Genomic DNA, 23929 nt, shown 5'->3' on the forward strand with positions numbered 1-23929 from the left:
GGCGGGGGAAGCTGCACGCGCAAGGCGGGGTGCCGCGGCTCACGTAAACATGCTGATGCAGTTGCTAGGTTCGTCAACTCATAACGGTAAGCACCGAGCAGCTATTACCAAATTTTAGTGCCGGTATCAACGCCGGTGTTCCAGCTCTGTCCGAATTAGCGAAATGTTAGTCGTATGAAGTTGGCCGCGATATATGCGTCAATGCAGCGGCCGAGGCCACATGGGCAGCTGATCCGCGCGTACACCTAGGAAGGGGGTAAGCAGCGATGAGCACCATAATACCGAAGAAGAATAAACGATACAGATTACTAAAGCATAAGCAACACGCAATGCTAAAATGCCGGGGAGGCATAAGCGCAGCGACAAAAAAAAGAAAACGACCGACACCGTCACTGCTTCATGATGATTGACGCGTATATTTATGACCCATTCGTTTAGCCGCAGTGGTTCCCTGTGGATTCACTGCCGTTTCGTGTCAACCGTTACGCTGCGTCATATTTCTGGCTGTATGCTGGCGCGCTGTTTTTGTTGCCGATGAAGCTCGCGTTGCCTATGCAAGTTTAGCCGGGCACCGGCTGCCGCAGGTCCCCTGCGAAGTTGATAGCGGGTGTGCACAGGAACAAGATCCCACAGTATAAACCACATTCACACAAAACAGAAAAACGAACGCTTATGGCCAGAAGTCGATCGGCGTTGTGTACATTGCCTGTCGCACTGCGCGGGTTCATCACTGTCGCCTTTCCGCTTCATTTCAAGGGCACCGAGATAAACTATTTTTTTCGTCAGCCTCCTCGCGACCTTTTTAAAATGCTGCGGGAGCCGTAGAACCAGCAATACATACAGAAATACGCACTACTAGCTCCAATTTTTCACGACTGCGGTATCTCCTCCAGGTACAGCCGCTCCTTCGGGCTGACCAACATCCCATTTCTGACGGCGCCGCTGCTCGGCGGCGCTGCGGTCGCGCTCTAAACACCAGCGCACGGAGCCTGTAGTCACGGGTTTATGGTGCGCATTTGCGTACTCCCAACCGCTGCTTCCTTGTAGGCAGAGTCCGCCGGACCATTCGGTGCTTGTGGGGTCAATTCATCGCAGCAGCCGGTGCTTATGCGCGGGCACGGCGCGGCGGGGGAGCCGATCCGCGGCCAAGTTGACAGTACGCCTACGTGCCTACAGCCTCCTCCCGTCGCTCCGCTCGTTGCGTTGCTTGCCATCTTGCCTGTTTGTGCCTCAACTGCGTTTGCAGTCGAGGCATCACGTTGGGGAGGCACCACGAGGCACCTCGAGGAACCACGTTGTACATACATACATACATACTGTGGTGTGGGTCATTCTATGACGATCCTCCGCACGCGGCTGCCGTGTACACGGCGCCGGCGTGAGAGTCAGGCAAGAGACAAAGGCAACTGACGCCAACCTCCAAGTGTCACGATCTAGACCCGCGTTCGTGAACCTGTGAGGGTAGGGGTACCCTCCAGCCGAGAGACGACATGCAGCGTGCTGGTGGTGACGGTGACTGACCCCCGAGCAGCGTGCTCGGCGGCGTTTATTGCCCGGCCACACACAAGGTTGCCCACCGAGCCTGGTGGGGCCATTGAACGTAGTGGCCAACGAATATCAGGGATGGGGGGCGCCACACACTTGTCATACCCCTCACCCCCAAGTTTGTTTGTCCTACGCAAACACCAAACAACACCTGTCACCCCGGCGAGTAACGGTTCGGCGGTCTCCGCTGTCTCTCACTCCACCGGAGCACAGGTGTCGAAGCCGTTGTGGCAGCATTAGGTGCTGCCTGGGTCACACTCGCACCAGCTGTCGGCCTTCCCGGTGTCGAAGGACTTGCGCGCGGCGCCACAGTTGCGCGAGTAGCACCAGCCCCTGGTACTGTGCTGGCAGCGGTCGGTGTGGTTGGCTCCCCTGCCTGCTGGCTTCCTGAAGGGGCGGCTGAGGTCACCAGGCGAGGCCTCACATGGTCAGCGGGCCGGCGCCACGCGATCCCGTCCGACATGCGAACGAGCAGTGACGATGCACTGGCAGGAGAGACCACGTGCCCGGCAGACCAGCGTGGACCATGCCGGAAGTTCCTGGCGAAGACCGGAGTCCCAGACTCCGGCAAGGGCCCAGGACGGCAACCTCGGTCAGCCGCCAGCTTCTGCTTCAGCTGCTTCAGAAGCGCTGTGGACCGGAGGTCTGGGTGTAACACGTCCAACGGTGTCTTCACCATCCGGCCCAACAGGAGCTCACAGGGGGCACGGCCCGTGACGTCGTGGGGTGTGGTCCGGTACTGGAAGAGGAACCGGGCAACCTGTGTCCGGAAATCCCCAGCCTGGCTCTTCTTCAGCTTTTCTTTCACCGTTTGCTCCACCCGCTCGGCAGCACCATTCGACGCAGGGTGGTACGGCGGAACCATCATCCGACGGATTCCGTTCTTCGTCAGCCAGGCCAGGTACTCCTCACTGGCGAAAGCGGGACCGTTGTCGGACACGATGTCGTCCGGCAACCCCTGGGCTGCGAAGACTTCCCGCAGCGTCGCAATGGTTGCTCCTGCCGAGGGAGTGGGGACTGGCAGTACCTCCACCCACTTGGAGAAGGCGTCCACGTCCACCAGGAAGTAGTGGCCCTTGAAGGGGCCCCCGAAGTCCACGTGCAGGCGGGGCCAGGGTCTCTCCGGGAACGGCCAGGGGGTGATCTCCACATGGCGTGAGGCTCGCTGGTTCTCCTGGCAGACTTGGCAGCTCTGCACCACGTGCGCAATGTCCTGGTCCAGGCCAGGCCACCAAACGTGGGACCGGGCCACCATCTTGGTCTTCTCCACGCCTGGATGACCCGCGTGCAGCAACTGCAGGACCCTGGACCGGAGGCTCTGCGGAATCACCACCCTGGTGCCCCACAGCAGGCAGCCCAGCTGCAGGCTCAGCTCGCCGGCTTTGTGGCTGTACGTGCGCTCAGCCAACTCCTCCCCTCGGGACACCGCCTTGACCACCTGCGACAGGACTGGGTCCCGGCTGGTCGCCTGCGACACTGCCGACCTGGACAGCACCTCCGGGTAAGTGTGCTCCAGCATGAACACTTCGGCAGGTTCAGGAACTGCAGCAGGCACCTCCGGCAGCAGTCGGCTCAGGGAGTCAGCAGGTGCCAGGTCCTTTCCCGGACGGTAGACAAGCCGGTAGCTGTATTCCGCCAGCCTCAAGGCCTAGCGCACCACTCGAGGCGATGCCTGCACTGGAACCGCCTTGTCAGGCCCCAGCAGTCCTAGCAGCGGCTTGTGGTCTGTGACCGCCTCAAACTTCCGGCCCCACAGGTACTGGTGGAAGCGCTCGACCCCGAACATGAGGGCCAGGCCTTCCTTGTCCAGCTGGCTGTACCGCTGCTCTGCCGCATGAAGCCGACGGGACGCAAACGATACAGGGCGTTCCTGGCCATCCTTCTCCCGGTGGGCCAGGGCGGCTCCCACGCCGTGCGGTGACGCATCTACGGTCAGGACGACAGGCTTGGCCGGATCGAAATGCACCAGCACCGAAGCCTTGGTGATCAGCTCCTTGCTCAGCTGGAAGGCCAAGTCCTGCTCCTTCTTCCAGGCCCACTGCTGTCCATCTCGAAGCAGAAGATGCAGCGGCTCCAGATGCAATGACAGGTTCGGCAGAAAGCTCCTGTAGAAGTTTACCAGGCCCAGGTAGCTCTGCAGCTTCTTCTTGTTCTGGGGCTTGGGCGCCTTGAGCACAGCCTCAACCTTGCGGGGTGCCCGGGCTAGGCCTGCCTGCGAAATGATGTGGCCCAGGGACTCAACGCTGGGGGCCAAGAACACGCACTTCTCCAGCTTAAGCTTCAGCCCGGCATCCTGCAGTCGTGCCAGGACGTTGTGTAGGTTCTGCAGGTGGTCTTCATCGTCGGTACCGGTCACCAGGATGTCGTCCAAGTACACTGCCACGTGCCTCATGCCCCTGAACAGGTTGTCCATCTCCCTCTGGAAAATGGCAGGAGCTGAGGCCACGCCGAACGGTAGGCGCGTGTACTGGAAGAGTCCCAGCGTTGTCGAAATGGTGACATACTTCCGGGACGACTCCTGGAGCACCAGCTGCTGGTATGCATCTCTGAGGTCGAGCTTGGTGAACTTCTGTCCCCCGGACAGCGCCGACCAGAGATCTTCAATGCGTGGCAGCGGGTTCTTCTCGACCGTAGCGACGGGGTTGATGGTAACCTTGAAGTCTCCGCAGATCCTTACACTGCCGTCTTGCTTCAGGACTGGCACGATGGGAGCAGCCCACTCCGAAGATTTGACGGGCACCAGGATCTCGTCTCGCTGCAGCCGTTGCCGCTCCTGGGTGACCCCGTCCTTCAAGGCGAATGGCAGCGGGCGCGGCTTGAAAAACCGGGGCTTTGCTCCCTCTGGGACATGAATGCTTGCCGCCGTGCCGGTGAATGTGCCCACCCCGGGCTGGAACAGGGCCTTGCAATAGGTCAGGAGGCTCGTAACGTCTTCCACCGCACGCACTGCTTCCTGGTACTCAGGCAGCCGCAAGCCCAAAGCCTGGATCCAGTTCCGGCCCAGCAGCGTCGGTGACAACCCCTTGGTCAAGTACAGGGGCAGGGTGGCCTCCCTGTCGCGAATGCGGACGCTGACCTGGGCTTGACCCTCGACTTGGGTGAGCTGTCCTGAGTAACTGCGCAGCATGACGCCCGACGCCTCGACGGCCACGCCAGGGAAGGTGCGCTTGAAGGCTTTCCCGGCCATGACCGACACACTAGCCCCTGTGTCCAGCTCCATGGAGATGGGGCGCCCGCAGACTTCGACGGTCAGCATGTATGGTGACACCGACGGATGCACTGTGCCCGCGTGCCACATGTCGTAAATCTGCGGGTCTTCAGCCACGACGTGAAGCCTAGCCGTTGCACCCGAAGCTGCTGCCGCACGCCCCCGCCGCCTACCCTTGCGCCGACTCCCTCGGCCGTGGGCTGGCGCGGAACCTGTGCTCGACGCTGGCTGCTGCTTCCGTGCGTCCGCCGTCGTCCCCCCTCGGCACGCCCGAGCAATGTGCCCAGTTCTTCCGCACGCAAAGCACTCCGCTTCCGCGAACTGGCACTGGGAGGGGGGTGGTCACCACCGCAGCGAACGCACCTGCCATGCCGTGACGCCACCTTGTTCACCGCCGCCTCCGTCCACGGTGAGCCGGCCACACCTGCTAGCTCGCCCACGTCCTTGGCCGCAGCCTCCATCGCCAGCGCTGCCTTCACGGCGTGGTCCAGCGATGGGTCGGGAAGCACCAGGAGTCGTGTCTGCATGGCGGGGTCGTTGATGCCGCAGACGAAACGGTCTCGGAGCAGCGAGTCGAGCTGCTCCCCGAAGGTGCAGCCGCTCGCCAACCCTCGCAGCGCTGCGACGAACTGCCCGAGCGTCTCTCCGTCTCGGCGGCTCCGGTTATTGAAGCGAAAACGCTCCATTAACGTCGATGGAGCCGGGCTGTAGTGCGAGCGTAGCGTAGCGAGCAGCTCACCCAGCGACTTCTCGTGCGGCGTGGCCGGCTTGAGCAGGTCGAGCAGGATAGTGAAGACGCGGGTCCCGCAGCTGGCCAGGAAGATGTCGCGCTGTTTTGCCTCGGGTGTGTCATTCGCCCGGAAAAACACGCCGACTTGCTCCTTGTAGACCGGCCAGGCGGACCCTTCACCCTCGAACGGCTCGAGCCTCCCGTACAGCGGCATGGCGTAATGGCGGCTGGCTTGAGGGGGCGGTGTCTCGGCGGTCTCGGTGGCAGCGTTCACGGTGGCTTCGGCCGCTCCGCGGGCTTCTTGTCTCGTCGCCAGTGTCACGATCTAGACCCGCGTTCGTGAACCTGTGAGGGTAGGGGTACCCTCCAGCCGAGAGACGACATGCAGCGTGCTGGTGGTGACGGTGACTGACCCCCGAGCAGCGTGCTCGGCGGCGTTTATTGCCCGGCCACACACAAGGTTGCCCACCGAGCCTGGTGGGGCCACTGAACTTACCGGCCAACGAATATCACGGATGGGGGGCGCCACACACTTGTCACGCCAAGGGGGGTTTATTCCCAAAACCCTCTCCTAGCTGGCTCCGTCTTCTCAGTCATCGACGGCTTCCGCGTTGCTCGAGCGGCCGAAGTCGTTCGACTCCGCCGCTACAGGTGGACGATGGTCGGTCCAGGATCGAAGGGGAAGGCGCCGAGTCGCTCCACCCCCGCACCGTCTCGTCCTCGCTCGGAGCGGGCGCCCGCCGCCGAAGTGACTCCGAGCTCCCCGCTCCCACACGCTCCCGCCGGTGGCGCCATCTCGCGACGCGCAAGCGAACCCCTCTATTCTTGCCGTCTGGTTGCGCAATCCCGCGCGGCCTTCTCAGCGCTGCCGCGTAACCAGTCTGGATCGCGGGCAGCCACATCTCCCACAATACATACATACATACATACATACATACATACATACATACATACATACATACATACATACATACATACATACATACAGAAAATAAGGGTTGGCAGTCAAGAAAACCTAGGAACGCAAAGGGGAGGTTGTGGTGGGTCATAGAAAGAGATGAAGAAATTTTTGAGTCGAAAAGAAAGTGGTGAAAAAATGCCCGCCGGGTGGGATCCGAACCCACGACCTCCAGAATACCGGTCTGGTGCGATAACCACTACGCTACCGGCGGGGCTGTTTCCCCAGCACTTTCTCGGGTATTTATGTTAAGGTATTTTTGTTTCCTGCACTTGGGGGTGGTAGCCAGCGCCACTCGGACTACTCGGGGTGAAGGGGACCTTCTTTTTAACCCCCGGGCCGTGACTCGAGTGTCTACGACATGTCGAGAGTGGTCGACCAGCGTTGAACCTTCTTAAGCTCCCTTTGGCACCAAGACTGCCAGAACAGAGGCCCTCGCTAAGCATGTAGCGAATCAGAAAATGGGAAATGAGGGGCTCCGTGAAATAAGACAGAAAATAAGGGTTGGCAGTCAAGAAAACCTAGGAAAGCAAAGGGGAGGTTGTGGTGGGTCATAGAAAGAGATGAAGAAATTTTTGAGTCGAAAAGAAAGTGGTGAGAAAATGCCCGCCGGGTGGGATCCGAACCCACGACCTCCAGAATACCGCACCAGACCGGTATTCTGGAGGTCCTGGGTTCGGATCCCACCCGGCGGGCTTTTTTTCACCACTTTCTTTTCGACTCAAAAATTTCTTCATCTCTTTCTATGACCCACCACAACCCCCCCTTTGCTTTCCTACGTTTTCTTGACTGCCAACCCTTATTTTCTGTCTTATTTCACGGAGCCCCTCATTTCACATTTTCTGATTCGCTACATACATACATACATACATACATACATACATACATACATACATACATAAATACATACATACATACATACGCACCAGACCGGTATTCTGGAGGTCGTGGGTTCTGATCCCATCCGAGGGCATTTTTTCACCACTTTCTTTCTGTATAAAAATCCATCTGTTTCTATGACCCACCACAGCCTCCCTTTTGCTTTCCGAGGTTTTCTTGACGGCCAACCCTTATTTTTTACATACATACATACATACATACGTACATACATACATACATACATACATACATACATACATACATACATACATACATACATACATACATACATACATACACACATACACTGTAGCGACTGTAATGAACAGACGCGACAGGCCATCAAGCCAGTGGTATGCGCCTCACCAGCATAGGCCATGAAGAAACGAGCTTGGGGATTGCAACGCTCAGCCCTGCGTACCGATCTGCTTCGCTCCTGACAATAAACAACCTCAACCGGCTACCAGCGTGTCGGCTGTCTTCTTGACAATACATACATACATACATACATACATACATACATACATACATACATACATACATACATACATACATACATGCATACGTACGTACTAGCGTCCACAGAATAAACCGGACCAAGCGAGCGGCGCGCCATAGCTATCGGTGCGACACCTTCCGGCCCAGCGCCTGCTGTCGAGATAGCGGAGGCGCATGCGTGTCACTGCCTATAGTTTGTGCATGTCAGTTTCCTTGACTGCGGCTGCAGCACTCGGTTCCTCTAGAATGCGACGTGCGGCGGCGCCTTGCGCGGCTGGCCTACCGCGCGGGCATAATGCTTGGCAGCAGCCGGCAGCGTGAGCCATGCGCTGATGCCGCGTAACTGTGCGTTCATCTGAGAATGTTTGTTGGGCGCTCTTTTTATCATTTTAATGAGTGGAACGCAAACTGGCGTTGAAGAAAGGCTGCGATAAAGATTCACACATGGCTAAAACAGTGCTGGTCGTTATGCGACAAACACAGGTGATAGCAAGAACTGAATACAGCGAAGGTTTGTTCGGTTCGGAACAAAAAAAAAAAACATCGGTGATTGTTCGAGTGGTTACCCTTATTATTCTCTGTGAAGTTTCCGTCGTTTTTGATAACTTCACGAATGCGTCGGGGGAGTGACTCATAAAGCGACTTTATGATTTCGGGACGAGGGCGCAGGCGTCCCCATTCATCTTCCACTGCCTGCCACAACTCGTCCGCCGTGCGACCGCAGTCATTTCGTTTGCGGAGATTCATCTTCATAATCCCCCACACATTTTCTATCAGATTTAGGTCTGCCACGCACGGAGGCCACCGCAGCTGTCGCACCGCGTGGTCCTCGAGCAGTGAGCTCACGGCTCGTTCTGTGAAGACAGGGGTTCGGTCCTGTTGCAGGATGAAGCACCCGTCCAGGACGTAGGGGAGCAGACTTGTCGAAATAATGTTACAGTACTGGGAAGCATTGAATGGCCCAGAAATTTTGACGAGGGGTCCCAGGCCGTCCGCACTCATTGCGCCCCATACGCTGATGGAGCACCTCCCACTGGAAAGGACGCTTTGGATGTAGCCGGGCTGGTATCTAAATACCATCGGGCTAAATACAGAAATACATTCAGGAAAGATATCTCCGAGGAAAGATGTCTTCGAAGATGTTCGGAGGGTATACTACATAAATCAATGAAAGGACATTCGCCGTGTTTGATAGTTTACATCGATTGAAATTACTGGCACATTTTTTAGCGGGAGGCTGCACCCCCACTGCCACGTAGGCGAACAAACAGTATCCTTTATAAAACTATGCATCAATTTCATCCTATTTCCACATCGGGAATTACAAAAGCGCCGTCAGCCGATGCGGGTTGCCTGAAGTGTTTCGTAAGAAAAAACAGCGACAAGAAACGCTTATCAAACGGTGCTTATAAAACTACGATTAAAACGTTTCGAATGAACCCAGCTGAATAAAATTTCCAGGGACATTGTATAGCGGTTGCTCCGAAATATAGTTTTAACAGGTAGTTATGCATTGCTAGACTTAACAATTACGCTTAGCGTTGCACTCGGGACCACCGAAGGAATGCTCAGCGATTCTCACATTAAACCGTGCTCCCGATTTGACCTCTTACACATTAAATTGAGAACGACTCAGCGTGCAATGGAGCGGAAAATGACAGGTGTAACATTAAGGGACAAGAAGAGAGTGGAGTGGGTCTGGGAACAAACACGTGTTAAGGACATATTAGTAGAGATTAAGAAAAAGAAATGGACGTGGGCAGGGCATGTAATGCGAATGCAAGATAACCGCTGGTCATTAAGGGTAACAGAGTGGATCCTTAGAGAAGGCAAGCGTTGCAGGGGGCGGCAGAAAGTTAAATGGGCAGATGAGATGAAGAAGTTTGCGGGGATAACATGGTCGCAGTTGGCACAGCACCGAGATAATTGGAGAATAATGAGAGAGGCCTTTGCCCTGCAGTGGGCGTAGATAGGCTGATGATGAAGAAGAAGAAGAAGAAGATGATGATGATGAATGTGATGATGATGATGATGGTGATGATGATGACAATGACGACTGGAGTAGTTTATATATAATCTAGAATGCACATTACCAGCTACGTTTCACAGTTTAGTTTCGTACCTGCAGCTCATCGGACGCCAAACACGCCGTTGTTGATCACAGCGAGATGAGAAAGTCGATTCGTCAGTGAATATAACTTCCTTCCACTCGTCCGTTCTCCACCGCTGCACTGCCCGGGCGAACTCCAGCCTTTCCAGCCTCTGGCGGTCCGTCACGCGCGGTTTCTGCGCTGCCACGCAATTCCCGAGTCGCGCCTCCTTCAGTCGTCTTCGAATTGTCTCGCAAGAGACATTCAATGACAGCTCCTGTCGAATTTCTTTTGCAGACAGGAGTGGATCTGCCACAGCGGCTGCGACAATCAGTAGTTCCTGCTCCTCACTGGTGACTTTAGGCCGCCCGCTGCGCTCTCCGTCAATGAGTCTGCCCTGATCATCGCGGTAAGCTTGAATAATGCGGCTTACAGAAATCCTAGACCTCCCGGTGAGGTGGCAACTTTCCCACTGAGTAGTCCCTTCGATGAAAAGTCGCACGCTGTGCCTCCATTGCTCGATGGGGACGCGGGAAGGCATTCTTCACGAATATGACCATGCAGGACGAGTTACGTGCTTTATATGATTTATAGCTAATACTGTCCAATGGGTGACATGGAAGGAAACGCCTCATTGCTTTTAGATAGCATTTCACTCACACCGACAGCTGTGTATTTCGGTCTATTTTTCCGAAGCGAATAAACTCTTTCCTTCCTACTTTCTTTCCTCCTCCCATCTTTAAACCGCCTCTCATATGCCGCACGGGAAAAACTCGAAATTAAAAAAAAACATCGCTGTTTTTAATTCTATCAACTGTGTGTTTGTCGCATAACGACCATCACTGGTTCAGTCATGTGTAAATCTTCTTTATCGCAGCTTTTCTTTAACGCCAGTTTGCGTTTCAGTCAATAAAATGATACAAAGAGCGCCGAAGCAACATTCTCAGATGAACGCACAGTTACGCGGCATCAGCGCATGGCGCACGCTGCCGGCTGCTGACATGCATCACGCCCGGTCGGTAGGCGCGCCGCGCAAGGCGCCGCCGCGCGTCGCATTGGAGAGGATCAAAGTGCTGCAGCCGAAATCAAGGAAAATGACATGCACAAACTCTAGGGAGGGACACGCATGCGCCCTCCGCTATCTCGACAGCAGGCGCTGGGCCGGAAGGTGTAGCGCCGATAGTATTCGCGCACCGCTCGCTTGATCCGGTTTATTCAGTGACCGCCTGTACGTACATACATACATACATACATACATACATACATACATACATACATATGTAGGCACATGCACATATCATCATCGTCAGACTACTCAGGTTCACTGCAGGACGAAGGCCTTTTTATTTCATCCTTCCATCGGATCAATAGCCTACCCTTCTTGTTCACCCATCCACAGGTAGCCACTCTGTTACCCTAACTATCCACCCGTTGTCCGTTCGTCTCACTATATGGCCAGCCCAAGTCCATTTATTTTTCTTAATTTGAGCATTTCTATCTTCAGCTCTAGTCTGTTTCTGATCCAGGTAGCTCGTTTTCTGTCCCTGAGGAGTAGGAGGAGAAAACTGTATTGGACAGATCCATCGAGCTTGTAAGTGGGCGGAGTCCTGAGTTCAGGACTTCATTGGTGTGGCCTGCCGTCTTCGCCCTTTCAGCAAGCCAGAGCTGCTTACTTGGGTCCGAGCGTGCAAGTTCACTCTCCCACTGCTCGTATGTACTACTGGGAATTGGTGCAAGGTGTGGGTTTGAAGGGCATGCCCAAACCATATGGAAGAGCGTTGCTGGGTTGCCGCAGTGCCGGCACAGAGGGTAGTATATTGTGGGGTGAATGGCGTGTAGCCGTATGGGATGTGGAAATGTATTTGTTTGAAGTTGTCGGAGGGTGACTTGTTGTTCTTTTCTTAATTTTTCTTCCGTTGGCGGGAAGGTGCGTCGTGTGAGCATGTAGTGTTGTGTGATGTCGTTGTATGTAATAAGCGAGTGTCTGGTCCTCTCATCGTCCTCTTGCGGTGCCCGGCGAGCAAGATCTCGGGCGTGAGCGTGAGCCGCTGCATTGCCGCGAAGGGATGAGTGGGCAGGCGTCGAAATGATTTTGACTGTTCTTTCAGGGGGGTTTTGGACTAGGATCCGTAGGGCTTTTGTGGAAATCCTTCCGGCTATATACTTCCGACACGCCTCTTGCGAGTCTGTAATAATAATCTTGGCTTTGGTCTGGGTTATTGCTAATGCGAGCGCCGCTTCTTCCGCTTCGAGGATGGTAGCCTGGCGAAGGGTGACACTAGTAATAAGTTCAGTGGGGGTGGCAACAACCGCTGTGTTAGTATTTGCACGTGCGTAGTCCGCTGCGTCTGTGAATACCGTTGTTTTTGAGTGACAGTACAGCCGTTCAAGGGTTTGTGCCCTGCCTGTTCTTCTGCCTTCATGGTGCTGAGGGGTCATATTTCTTGGCAGGGGAGCAATGTTTAGCTTCGGAATAATTACCGGTGGAATGTCTTCGGCATTCTCCATTTCTACTAAAGGGGAGTATCCGAGGTTCATAAGTACTTGCCGGCCTGTCGGGGTAGTGCTTAGTCGCGCTTTCTGGGCGTTCAGGTGCGACTCTGTAAGCTCATCTATGGTATTGTGCACCTCTAGCGCCATCAAACGAGACGAAGTGCTTGCCGGAAGTCCGAGGGCTTGTTTAAAGGCCTTTCGTATAATGGTATCGATCTTCCGCCTTTCTGCGGCCAGGAGGGTGGCGTAGGGGGCGACGTACGTAATTTGTAATATTACAAAAGCTTGAACAAGATTCAGCATGTCCTGTTCCTTCATTCTGTGTTTTTGCCTGGCAATGCGGCGGAGCATTCTGATGATCTGAGCCTAGGTTGACGAGTCCAATTTCCGTATTAGTTGCGTATTTTTACAATTTCTCTGGTAGGTCATTCCCAAAATCTTGATGTTTCGAGTTGGGGAAATCATGATGCCATCCAACATGACGTGAATGTCCGTGGTGGGATCCCGGTGGCGTTTCTGAACCAAGAGAAGCTCCGATTTCTGAGGCGCGCAGGTGAGGCCGCATTGCTTTGCGTACGCATGGACAGCGTCTGCGGCCTGTTGGAGGCGGTCCTGCATGGTTCCCAGCGATCCCTTACCCACCCAAATCGTTATATCGTCGGCGTAAATGCCGTGCTCGATGTCTGGAATTTTGTTCAGTTTATTTGGGAGGTTAATCAAGGCCATGTTGAACAGTATTGGGGACAGAAGCGCGCCTTGCGGCGTACCCCTACTTCCGCACGAGAAAACGTCGTCCCCGAGTATTATTCCTAACATTATCCGTTCCATGGCCCGTTAAGCCGGCCAAAGTTGCTTTCTAGTTGTTTAGTAAGCTGCCAATTTTTTCTCCGTATGTCGTCAGCAGCAGTATGCACTGGTTCTAGACTTTTTTCTTGACAGAGGTAACCTACTTTTCCTTATTTAGGAGTCTTTGCTGAGTGCTCCCAAACCCATATCTGTTCTGCGGGGGATTTCTCTGCAATTGTTGGAATCAGGACTAACCATCTGCCCAAGCAGGTATATTCCTTTTCTTCTTTTAGCGTTTCGTTTCATAGCTGAAGGGGACGTTTTTTCATGCTTACGTCTCACTACATTTATTCATCTTGATGTTTAGCCACACGGCCGTGCTTTCTGACTGTAGTTCCTCATGCACAGTTTCAATGGGTTATGCAGTGTCCCTCAGCAAGACCATGCCGTCCGCAAACCTAAAATGGCTAAAGTTATCCCCGTTTATTCTTATACCTAAGTTTACCAGTCAAGCTTTCTAAATAGCCCCACCGGACATGCAGTGAATAGTTTTGGCGAGATGGTGTTTCCTTGTCTTAGTCCATTTGGGATCGTAAATTTATCGCGTTGCTCGTGGAGGGTTACCTGCTTGTGGATTGCTTAAGTATGTTTTCTAGAATTCGTATGTAGGTTTCCTCTGTTCCCTGGTTTATTAGTTTTTTCAGCACGGCTGCAGTGACTACCGAATCAAACGCTGTCTCGTAATGAATTATTGCCATGTAAAGGGATTTACTGTACTCCGCTGATTTTTCCATCACCTAATTGGTGACATGAATGTGATAATTAGGGTAACTGGTTATTCTTGGTTCAATACCATTTCCTAAACCCAGCTTGTTCTCTGGGGTGTTGGGAATCCAGGCTGTCACCTCTGCTGCTAAATATAACTTTCGTTAACAGCTTGTAAACAAATAAGTGTAGGCTAATGGGTCTGTAATTCTTGAGGTCTTTGGGGTCTCCCTTCTTATGAACCAGAATCACCTTGGTGTTTTTTCGTATCTCCAGGCACTTTTTGAGTCTTCAAACATTCCGAAAACGGTTCGGGCAGCTTTTCCAGTACTATATATCCTTCCTCATTCAAATGATTCACGGTTAGACCGTCGTCACCGGCAGCTTTGCCTACGTCCTCTCTAGTTACCAGTGCGACATCGAAAGTTGAGCTCGTACTCTCAAGAGTTTCTCCTGGTATAACGTCTCTGGCGTGCATCGCTGTGTAGAATCGTTCTGCTACCGTTATCACCTCGTCCACGTTATGTGTAATGTTACCCTGCTCGTCTCTGAGTGCGTACATTCGGCCTTTGCTGATGGTTAGCTTTTTCTTAATTGCTTTCTAGCATCCCCCTATTTGCAGCCTTTCCTCGAGCACTGGCAAGTTATATGCATGAATGTGTTTTGTTTAAGTTCTGGTAATGAGGTTTGACAGCTCGGCCAACCCGCTTAGTTCCGCCGCATTCGACACAGTCATGCTCTTACCTTTGGCAAATAGTTCCGTGATTTTTAACACCGAAGCTTTTTACCAAATCGTAATTTTTCTCGTTTGCAATTAAAAATATCAAGAAATTGTCAAGTGAGCGCACGGGAGCGCGTGCGTCGCGGTGATCACCCGGCCGTTAAAACCAGAAAAATGCGTAGCGCTTGTGTGTGCATGCCCCGCGGGGACTGCCCAACGTCCCCTGCGCCCGTTTGCAAAGGTAGGCATGCCCACTTAGGGAGATTGGCCAAGAGTGCGTCAACCACCCGGCAGTTGAAAAACCAAGAAATTTCCGAGCTCTCGGGTGTGTGTTCCTCACTGCGACCATCCAGCGTCATCGGCACAGGTTTGTCAAGCCAACCAAACAAACCAAGAAGGGAGATTGGCCATGATTGGCCAAAAAACTCCAGCGTTCTCCATAATCATGGCCCCACTTGATGTGAACGAGTTGGACTCGACATAGCATACGCCCTTCCAAGGTTATGTCCAATGACTACCTCTTGCAAAAGCAGGGAGAATGCTCAAACTTATGGCAATAAAGATGGAATAAAGGTCGTACCGGCTGCAAAAAAAAAGCAAATTGGCTGCAATTGTGAACTTAAACCTTTCTGATTGTGGCGGAGGTTGCATACAACTTCGCTACCTTCAAAACGTACGCATTAGTGTAAGCGTGCTTCATTTCCTTGGTTAATTTTTTAGTTTCTTCTCCATACATTTCTTCTAACACAGCGGCTGCTGATTCACTGTTGACAATGTGAGGTAGTCATTTAGCTTGTCTACTCTGACCTCGTTCTCCTCAGTCGGGAGCGCGGATTTGTTTTGATGCGTTATTTTAAACTCCTGCGATCTGGCTCTGACTGTCTCTATGCGGGTTTTTTTAGTTTATACGAGTGTCCTCGGTAATATAATTTTCATTTACAAGGTACTCGGTAATATAATTTTCATAACAAATCAATTTGCTAAATTAAACGACAGTAAGGTACATTTTTAACGCCGTGCACCCGTTTTTATTCCGAACTCTGACCTGTTTGCATGATTACTCGAAGTGCACGGGAAACGTTGCGCAAAAAAGCGATATGGCTCACACGCATCGCGGTGGTCGTATGCCACAACATGTCATACTTTATTCATCCCTGACATGGCCCGTCAGGTCGCTCTTAAGATTAAGTCGGAAGTCATAAGAGTAAGTCGAAAGTCACAGGCATTAATTACAACTACTGACTGTTAATCGCGTCAGGTTGCGCAGTTAGGTGATGCTCCAACGCGCAGCGGCTACGCCGTGCGCGCGGAAGCTTTCGACGCGTCGGCCGTTTCTTTCCCAAGGCTAGCGAGCTTATTGTGAAGCTTAGTGTAAAGCTTAGCAATAACTAAGCGTGTAAGCATTGCAAACAAGACTAAAAGTTCACTGCGCGGACGTCTATTACAAGCACACACACCGTGTTTTACCCTCCAGGGTAAAATCACGCGCACCACGACGTGTTCGATTACCTCCGCCTTTCGAGCCACGCAACTTCCCGTAATCTGGCTCGTGATCTCAGGCATTACCATTGCCATAATGTCCGTGTGAATACCACAGCAAATGAAGTGATTGAACAGAAACTTTCCGAGCGAAGTTGTGCAAATGACCTCAGAAACACGCGCTACGCAGTTCAGGTGGCCGCTATCTTTCACTGCCGCAGCGACGCCCAATCAGGAGGCCGTTTCAACGAACGCCGATCGGAAGGCCAACTGTGCTTCAGCATCTGTTTCTGGCGTCGTTTGTGCGCCTTTCTTTTTCTGCCATTCGTGCGTTTGGAAATGAACGAAGATGAAAGAGACGGTAAGGACGGGAAAGAAGATCGCTCGGGCGATCCAATGGTACCAAAATTGATTTGATTTATTTTAGGCTTTAACGTACCGACGCAGCACAGACGATGAGGCGTGCCGTAGTGGAGGGCTCCGGATTAATTTTTACAACCTGGAGATCTTTAACATGTGCCGAAATCTCATACACACGGGTGGTTTTGCTTTTCGCTTCCATCAGAAAAGTGGCCGTGGCGCCGGGAATCGAACCCGCGAGCTCGTGCTCAGCAGCGCAATGCCTTAGCCATTGAGCCACCGCGGCGGGTTGCGCTGACATGTTGTCACCGCAGCTGGCAAAAGTGGTATCACTGTGCAACGGTTTTCCGCGGAAAATTTTCGCAAACACACAGGACAGCAAATATAAAAGCCACATATGTAGCTTTGAAAAAACGACTTTATGGTAATTTTAACGAAGTTGAAAGGCGCGTCCCCCCTTGAACTAATAAATCCAAATATTCGATAATAGCCGGTTCTTCTAACCGGTTTGAATATTCTGAATGTTTCGAATACATAGTTTCCGGAGCAAATACGTATATAACATAGTTATTATTCGAGGAATATTCAAAATTTTTGAATATTCGCTCGCCCCTAAAATTTTCTTTTTTATTTAAAGAAAATAAGAAATAATGCGCGCCAGGCGGGATCCCAACAAGCAATATTCGGATAGAGCGTTCGATTTTCTTCCAATTGACCTATAGCAGCGACTGAATTTCCTTTCACTTTTTGTGAAATTGTGCTTTTGTGCGCGTTTCCTCAGGTCAGGGCTAGCAGCTAGCGCCGCTTTGGCGTTTGCAAGGGTATCTGAAACATTTGTAATCTCCAGGCATTGGTTATTTATGCTTGTAGAAAATCAGGCATCCTTAATACGAAAGGCCTTACAGGTGTTACAGATTGTCTGACGGAAGGGACACAGGGTGGCCAAGTACTCCAGTTATAATAATGGAACAAACAAACCTCCGAATGACGCTACAACGCTAAGATGTGTTCCTATGACGGGCGTAACTGAGTTGAAAGGATAATTCCCGAAATTTAGTATGGGTGGTATATTAATGACTGTGTTATCTGTATCTGCGCGCAACATTTGCATAAAACGCATGTAGCCAGATAGCTGGATACTTTCATATATTTTAAAGGAAAACAGCAAAACTTCGACTTCGAAACATGTTCAAGAGACTTTCAGTCAGTACTAGAAAATACACTTCAGAATGCTAACTACACGATTAAAAATTAAGTGTAAAACAAAAAAGGTCTGCGCTAACAGCATACAACAAGATCGAACAAGGCCAGTCCTCTCAGTCACATTAACCGAATTATAAAAAAAATGTCATGGAGAGAAAAAGGTGTCGATGTTAATTAGAGGACACATGCGTACCTCTGAAGGCTTGCCAAATGGAGCTACACGTCATTATGGAGCATACAATTGCCACGTGGCCTTCCACGTGGCATTTATATATACTGGAAACTTAATTTGTGCAGTGTATGCGTTAATGGACTTTGAGTCTCCTACATATACAGCAGCTGTGAAACATTTTGGCGCACACTATAGCAGCATATCCCTTCCACAAAGCAAAGCTAATGTTATCGCACTCACTTCTTCGTAAGTAGAGCTCAGGTGTACTGTAAGTTTCACCACTAAGCTATTAACTCGATCGTCTATGTCAGGTCTAAGAGCAGTTCAGAAGGCGTGAATCGTTTTAGGCCCCAAGACTGACACAACCACGGCCGTTGGTATGCAAGGAACTGGTGGCAGTTTATAATCACGAATTTTCGGAATGAACAGAGCAGGGAAAGCCGAAAGTCGAGAATGCCGAATAAGGCTAACAAGATTAGTTTATTTTTTACTAAATATATGGGCTCATTTTGGCTATATGGAATTATCCTCACTGCTATATGCTCTAACTGCCTCTCCCGAACAAAGAAAAAACATTAGCATAAGTAGGCAATGAAATATACCAGAATACAGCCGCTCCTGTGGCTCAAATTTATCAGCATCGCAAGCGTAACCTGAAGTCTGGGCTTCAAATCATCTGGAGAGCAAAGTCTTCCCCATTCCCTTTCTTTACTGCCACCATCGGAGTCTGCAGTCCCTTTAACTATCCGTAGTCTGCTTTTGCGCTGTCCGCATTAGGAAAAACTAAAAGCACGCAGACCAAGCAAAAACTTTACCGTTTTTGGCATCAATCCCTGCCACTGTACGAGATGCCCGGTTCATTTGCATAGTCTTGTCCAGTGATAATTTTATGGTGAGAAGCCAATGCTGATACGCTAGCGAGAAAAAGTAAACAAAAACTTCCGTGGAAACAACTTAACAATTAAAACAGGTCACTGACACAAATTTCCATGCTACGAAACAGTGCGTGCAACTATTGAATTTTTACCTTAGACAATATATAAGCGCCGGAATGTTTGTAGGAGTCTAAGAACCAAAAAAAACCTTGGTGCGGTACATCACATAAGGACGGGCGTAATCAGAAAACGAGAAATAGGAAAGGGTGTTAGGGTGATGGACCGAACTGCAGTGGCGTAGTTGAAAAACTGATTTATAAAAGTAATACTGTGAATTTCTCTGCGTAAGACATTACAAAATTGGCAAATATCGAAGGCCATCTGAAAGCAAGCAGCAAAAAACTGGGCACTTGTAGGAATAGTCCTTAGGACCTCAGGGAAAAGAATGTAAATATAAATGCAATATGGCCAAATTGTAAGGGCGACGAAAAACAGTTGTTAAAATTTTTATGAATGTGTATTTTATACAACAAACCGTTCTCAAGTGACTTCCCCGTTGCAGATGTCTCAAGTAGTGCCAATGATGAGGTGTAAAAAGACGTAAAAGAGACAGAATAAATGGACAAAGCTACAGGTAACAAAAGAGTAACAGATTCATATTATCTTTAATAGCTCTCAGAAACCGTTAAAAAAGCTGTCTGTGTTATGCGCGCTACGTTGAAACTTACAGGTTTTGCATAGACAACTGCCTTCTAACTCTTCGAAACAGCTATATCAACCAGGTTAAAAATTAGAAGATAACAGCCTTCTATATGCTCTGTGTAAAGTGCTAGACAAAATGTCACCCAACAAAAGAATTCACCTCCAATACCTTCAACAACCAAGACATTGACTGGCTTTAGGAAGAGTTATTTTACAATAGATCATATTCACGCAATCAACCATGTGCGTGAAAAATCGGCACAAGCAAACTCAGCGGGTGCATACGCCGTTGTGGCAGCATTGAGTAATAGACCGCAAGGAACGTAGCGTACTTGAAAGATAAACAAAGAAGGAAAGGGCACGATTCTCCCCATAATAGGAATAAAAGGTTTCCAATCAGAAAGTGTGAAAAGAAAAAGGACCACTGTCTGACCAAAATGATTCCCTTTGTTTCTTTAAAAGGTAATAATCTGGCGATACAGCCCATATTAGGCAGTACAGAAGCTGAAGAAAACAGACAGGATAAGCGTGAGCTACGAACTGATATTTATTTAGGAAAATATGCACATTTATAGACATTATGCATCAAAATTAACCAAGCCCGCCCTAATAACGTCCCAGTATCAAACTATAAACGCACGGAGAGCCCTGGCTGATGCAAATATGAACAAGCCTTTTAATGTTCATAATGTTCAACAAAGCTTAGGTATGTACAAGATCAAATTACGTGAAGCTTGCCCATATCTAAAAAGACCAAAGCTACGCTATACCCTAACATCGACTCCAGGAGGTGTGACCATTACTAGCTGTTTAGTGTATTCCAACTCATAAGCTCTCTAGTTTTAATGCTCCTTGAATGCATATATTCAATATATACGCGGCAAAAAGTAGTATATCGAGTAATCAAATGATATTGGGTATTTCCTCCATACCATGTACTTTTTTTATTTCCGTTAGCGCTCTTCCGAAAACTATTATCGGCAATTAAAAAACAGTAAAAAAAGCCTCTGTGATTGTCGCAGTGTGCTAGACTGCGGCCTTTGTGATTTTAGTGAACAAATTCATTATTCCCCACTATATAATGCTGCATACATAACGACGCCTTGCCAAGAGCAGCCTTTGAGCCCGAATTAACTTAAAAAAGTTTTCGCCACCGACTATTTTTGAAAGGCCTTAGACGCTCAAGTCATGGCCAGTGGTTAGCAGAAAGTGCCCTTCCCGCTGAGTTGTCAGAGTGTTGATACCTTCCACAACATACCGTACGGCATGGTTGCATGAACAAAAATGCCCCAAGCATTGGCGCAGAATGCATTCGCCCCGGTCCGTGAATTGATGACAAATCAGAGATCTAATCCAAAGTATGGCTTTTGCTTCCATTCATAGAACTTGTTTGTTTTTGGCCTTCACAGGAAGTTCAAAATGAATCCTCAACACGATCAAATTGCTTCCCCCATGGTTTTCTTGGACTATTTGGCGAATCGCCTTTCTTTATTCATTTAATCAGCCGCATTTTGAGGCATGCATATTTCCGTGCATTACGCTCATATTTGAAGCACGTTCGATGCCGGCAACGAAACATGATAGAAAATAGTTGTTTTTAATCTCCAACCACCATTATTGCGTTCATTGGGAACACTGCGGGCACAACTATTGCATCAACACGCATGATTCGTTTTTCGATGTTGTAAATAGCAATACACCTTTTTTTTCTAAACGACGCCCAACTGAAAAGGAAACTATCCTGAAGAGGTTTTCTTTTTTACGAAGTTCGAGCTTCTCTTGACACGCTCTCTAAACATGTACAGCGAAGGCAACACGACGAGAAAGACGTTACCCTTTGCTGCACACAATGAGGGAACAAATTTTCTATAGTTAAAAACATGTTTATTGAGTTCTGGAGCACTTTTGAACTATAAAACAACCAATTTGAAAACCAGTTCATAGAAAAAAGTGGTACCCGTGTGTCCCGCTGTTCATTTGGGTTGCTTAGATGAACTGGGACGCATATGTCCAGTTGTGTACTTGCTAAGCAAGTTACACACAGTGGAACGCTGCACACATCGAAGTGTATATTGTGCGGACTTATTTTTTGATCGTTGAGCACCAGCGGCACCGCGGTCGTGTGGCTGTCAGGTTTGGGTGGTGAGTGCGTCCTGCAAACCGATGCTCATCCAGAACAACAGTCATTGCACTACCGCTTTTCTTGCCTTCCTTGTTCTTGAGGGCAGTGATGGTCACCCGAGGCTCGTGGAAGCTCCTTTCTGTGATAGGTTGGTGGCCAAGCTTCAGGCGAAAGTCTAGGTATGTAACTTCCTCCATGGGATTTGCTTGTACGAAAGCGTTCACAACCGCTGCATCGAGGATGAAGTAGAAAATCCTACCCCACCAGCGTTTGGACCACCTGTCTGCAGGGTAGGCGTTCCTGTTTTGATCAAATTTATCTACTCTGTTCATCCAAGCAATATAGTCCTTCACTACAGCAGGCCATTCCACTGATATTGTTTTTCCATTTGGCGGCGCCCTTACGACATGGACGCGACATCAGGGTCAGGAAATTGGACATCAGGTGGGCATTCTTTGTGTCCTTCCACTATATGCAACGACGTCCTGCTTCCTTCTCCACTAGTATAAACCCCTGTCCATCTTGTTGTCTTCCCCTGAGGTGGGAGGTCTTTCGGTTCGTACGGAAAGAGCCACAGGCGAAAATGCCCATGTCGTGCAATTCTTGCAGCAGCATTGTCGACGTCGAACAGTTGTCAAAAAGCAACTGAGATTCGGTGGGCACGCCACCATCGGCTAGTGTGAGCACAACATGCTCTCCTAACGTCCGGTGCAGCTATCTTTCGGCACTCTTTCCCTCGTAAAGTTGGAACTTCAGCATGTACCCTGTTTCAGAGTTTGCCAGGGACGATACCTTGTAGGGTCTCTTTATCTTAGGCTTCATAGGTATGTATTGCTTCATACTTGAGCGTCCTTTGAATAGAATGATAATTTGATCAACTGCAAGATGTATAACTGTGCCCGAAACCGTTCATTAATCATTTTGGTCAATGGGCGCACTTTACACGCACGATCAAAGTCTTCGTCACGGTAGTCTGACATTGTGGCATTGTCATTCAAGTGAAGGCAATTGCAGATCATTTGGAAATGCATCTATGTCATCACTTCGCCAATTTTCTTCATGTAGAAAGAGCTTTCAGGACACCCGTACATTTCAAGGTGATGCATGCGGTTAACACTCATAAGGATAAACATTCCAAAGTAAGCGTCAAGTTCGCCACGTGTCAGCAGCGCCCATCCATTCGCTGTGACTGTTCAGCGTAGATGTTTGTCTGCACAACAATATGGTCGTACTCCTCATTGTCGAAGTATAAACAGAATGCGTCAAGTGCAGCGCTTGTTGGGCTAAGCCTTTGGGAGATTTCCCACGTATGATTTGTCGGCGCTGGCATGCTAACCGTCCATATATCCCACTGAGGTTCTTGTGGACCGACGTCAGAGTCAGGTTTCGAAACAATGTTTTTCCTTTTTTTATTTTGCCTGCATACGGTGGACGCCGTCACGTTTTCTGAGCTGGAGTAGCGAGCAGGGGCTTGTTCAGGATCAGTCTCATTCCCGCTATATTCATCTTGCGGCAGATCCCAAAGTTTATCATCGGTGATCCTAAACTCGTCATCTTCATTGTTGGAATTATCTGGCAACCTCCAGAACAGTCTTGTGGGGTTACCACTCCGGAATTGGAATGACTCCGGATTCATTTCACCTTTTCGAGATGCCGGAATGGAATGGGAATGGGATGAGGATCATGCTTGTAGGAATGGAATGGGAATGGAATTACGCGCATTTTGTCTGGAATGAAATGGAATGGGGATTTTTAGACTACGGCGATGCATTGCTGGCGCCTTCCGGCTACTTACTCTTTGGCGACGACTGCGTCGGTATATCCCAAACGGAGCACCGGTGACGAAAACGAGAACGCATACCTGGCATTTCAAGTAACTGAATCCCCGCAGCCTGCCGTAGCGCGTGTGAATTTTAACTTCGAGCGCCGCAACCGCGTACGGCCAGTGGCGCCATTAGGTCGGCTCTTGGAGCTTCGGCAGGCTCTTTGAAGCATAGCTTTCTCTGTGCAACTGTCCGTGGCACCGATGGCCGTCTGGCGTCTCTCTCAGTGGCTGGCGCCGTGTGGCCAGGCCAGCAGGCGGGGAGCAGCATCGACAAGCAGGGGAGAAGACGAACGCCGCGCACCTGAGTTGCCGCGGTGTTTCTCACCGCAAGCTCACACTGCGAAATCTTGGAGCTAACAATATAAAGCGTTCGCTTACGAAACATGAAACAATGAGTCTGCTTGAGGTTTTCCTCCCACCCTCCGTACCCGACACGCAATTAAATTGTAAGCCGGCCTGGTAGGCTACCAGCGGGAATATGGCGCCAACATGTCGACCATCTGTCCGTGTGTTGCAGC

At 50.4% G+C, this 23929-nt stretch overlaps 1 non-coding gene across 1 annotated transcript; it reads right to left on the reverse strand.

Annotated features, from left to right (window-relative positions):
• Positions 1 to 6582: 6582 nt before the first annotated feature.
• On the reverse strand, positions 6583 to 6655 carry Trnat-ggu (transfer RNA threonine (anticodon GGU)). The gene has a single exon. It is a non-coding gene; the product is annotated as a tRNA-Thr (tRNA).
• Between the last annotated feature and the right edge of the window lie 17274 nt (positions 6656 to 23929).

This window comes from Haemaphysalis longicornis, unplaced genomic scaffold (assembly GCF_048455015.1).
Source record: "Haemaphysalis longicornis isolate Haplotype H1 unplaced genomic scaffold, Haemaphysalis longicornis Haplotype H1 scaffold_11, whole genome shotgun sequence".
Lineage (NCBI taxonomy): Eukaryota > Metazoa > Arthropoda > Arachnida > Ixodida > Ixodidae > Haemaphysalis > Haemaphysalis longicornis.